Here is a 3,023-nt window from a genome sequence, read left to right as displayed (position 1 = left end):
AGCTTTTCCCGATAAGATACACTTTAGCGAAGCATTTCGATAGGGAAAGCATCCTGCTCTTTTGTTAGCATCGGGGATTTCTTTTTTAGGCAGCGTTTCACTGTAGTATCTAGGATGTAAGATGTATTTCTTTCAGTGATTTCCCAGTGTGTGAGAAGCACATAAAACAGAACTAGCTTTAGCCCCCTGGGCACTGCTCAGCAGAAAGGAGTTTGCAGGAGGTGACGTGAAGTGGCTGATGGAGTCACCGAGTGCTGTGTTCTTACAATGTAATTAGAAGCAACTTCTGAAAGGACAACTTTTGGGGAAAAATGGGGGGGGGGGAGAACAAGCCATTTAAAAAAAAAAAGAAAAAAGGAAAGCTATAGATTAATTTGATGGGAAAAGGGTGATTGACAAAGACCATTTCCCTGATACTGTATTATACACATGCTAATACTTTAACTTAATTTTTTTTTTTTTTACTTCTACATTTTATCAAATGAGACCTGTGTTGTTGATTTCTAATCCAGTGTGTTCTGCATACGGGAAACATGCAGCCAAATCCATCAAATCAAGCCATTTTATCTGGAGTTTGTTACAGGTTTTAATTCTCAATTCTGTATAAAAAAATAAATACAATTGAACTTCCACTTGGGCCTTTGTCTCTGTCACGTGGTGTGGTTGTTTACTGGGGGCTTGGGGTAGAAGCAGAGAGGCTTCCATAACCCCTGGCAGTCAGTGAGAGAGGCAGGAAGACAGATTCTGTAGGCAAATATTCTTTTAAAGGTGTGTATTTAAAAAACAAACAACAGCCAAACCCTCCCCAGCCTTCCAATACCCTCAGCTGGATTATGTTTTTAACAACAGGGTGTGCCTCTCCCCGCTGTTAGAAGTAAACACACTGCAACACACCGTCATTCATTCCGAATCTGGGCTCTTGCTTTGCTGGCTGTGGATACTGTGGTTTCCCCCACCTACCTGCTCGCCATACTGGGGGGGAAACCAGCTAACTTGCCATTGCCCCAGAACTGGTCTTATGTGCCAGTTTTAAACAGAGCTTTACAGCCATGTTTCTTCAGCATGTTTTCCGTGCTGTGCCGAGGATCAAGTCAGAGTTTTGCACGTGTTGGGTAGATGGTCTACCACCAGGCTGTACCCTTCAGCCCTTTTACTCACTTCTAAGGTTATAAGGCCTTTTTAAAACAAAAACAGTGCCATTTATTTTGCTTAGCATTACCATGTCTAATGCATATTGAGCATGCGCGGCACACTGACCTTTGCTAAGCACTAAAGCGGATTGTCCAGTGCCATCTAAGTCCCTTTCCCGCAATGCCACTGTTCTCACATGGCTGCAGATGAAGCAGTTAATTCACACAGGGTCATGCGAACACAGCCAGTGTCTGGGGAGCCGCTCTTGCTGCCGTACTTTGGTATTTTAAACTGTAAATAATGTATGTCTATAGGGGTGTCCCTTATTGTTTTCTGTGCTGCAGTGAACTGTCAGCTTGTGGCCAGGAGAAAGCTCCTGAGACGGAATCCTTCTTCAAAATGTATGTGCCTTTGATAGAGTCTACTGTTTTTCTTAAAAATGGCTGCCAGCCTACAACACCCTACAACATGTATGCAAAAACCCTTGTCATTGTAAGGAGGTGGTGGCTCATACCTTTAATCCCACCACTCGGGAGGCAGAGGCAAGTAGATCTCTGTGAGTTCAAGGCCAGCCTGGTTTACAAATTGGATTTCAGAACAGTCAGGACTGTTACACAGAGAAACTGTCTTGTACAAACAAACAAAGAAACAAACAAACCAAAAACCCTTGTCACCATAGCTAGTGTAGAATTTGGCATTGTGTACCTCTTAAATCTTTACAGATATGATGGATGCAAAGTATTTTACCCACATGCAGTGCATTTCTTGTATTACTGCTGACAACAGGCTACATACTGTTTTTTTAGTGTGTGATGTCAGTTCCCAGCTCACCTCAAATCCTGTCTTAGCATCTCCCCAAGTTCATTTGACCCCTCTCACAAGCAGAGAGCTAGAAATGCCCTTAGCTGCTAACAGGATGTCTGACTCCTATGCAGAGTTCATTGGGGATCCAGCAAAGCCCTCCTTTGGACTTCTGCCTGAGCGCATGCCCTGGCTTTGTTTCTTCCTGTAATAGTTACTTTCTGTTGCTGGGTTAAAACAGCATGACCAATGCAACTTATAGAAGTTTACTGTTTTTACATTTGGGTTTACTGTTCAAGAAGCATGGATCCGTCTGTCTTAGCAGGAAGGCATGGCATCAGGCATGCTGGCAGGAGCAGGAAGCTGAGGGCACAGGTCTTGAATCACATCTTGTTCTCAGGGCCACACTTAAACTTCCCAAACCGCACCATTAATTGGGGGCCACGTATTTAAATACCCTAGACTATGGGGACACAGCCTCAAACCACGTATTTAAATACCCTAGACTATGGGGACACAGCCTCAAACCACGCAATCCCCTTTCCTGCTTTTCCTACTGTCTTACCCATCTTCCTTACCCGCTGTATTAACTTTTCTTGCTGTGACAAAGTGTCAGAGATCTGTGTGTAAATGCATGCATACATAGTTTAGCAGTGTACCTTGGAATCATTTAGGCAGAAATGACACCTTTATCCTACTGAACAATAGTCAAAGAACAGAGAAACAAAACTGAAACTTTTTACTTGAAGTCAGGCACCAAGGCTATCTCAATGAAAAAAATAAAAATAAAAATAAAAAGCAGGTCTATAACTGTCACCTCTAGAATCCACTTAACTCTTTGGGGGGGGGAGGTCTCATTTCTTATTCTCATAACTTACAAAGCACTTATTTTCCCCCAGAAATAAAATCTACTTGTCCGTTGTCTTGGTGAGCGTGTTAGTAGATTTTCTGTATCTGGGATATGGGGCATTTTATACACTTAATTCCTTACAACCCTTTAGTCGGTCTCATGGTTGTGACAGATTGAAGGTTGACAACATGGTATTGTTTTATCTTTGTGTGTGTGTGTGTGTGTGTGTGTGAGTTGTGTG

This window comes from Microtus ochrogaster, chromosome 1 (assembly GCF_000317375.1).
Source record: "Microtus ochrogaster isolate Prairie Vole_2 chromosome 1, MicOch1.0, whole genome shotgun sequence".
NCBI classification, from domain to species: domain Eukaryota; kingdom Metazoa; phylum Chordata; class Mammalia; order Rodentia; family Cricetidae; genus Microtus; species Microtus ochrogaster.
This window is presented reverse-complemented; position numbering follows the sequence as displayed.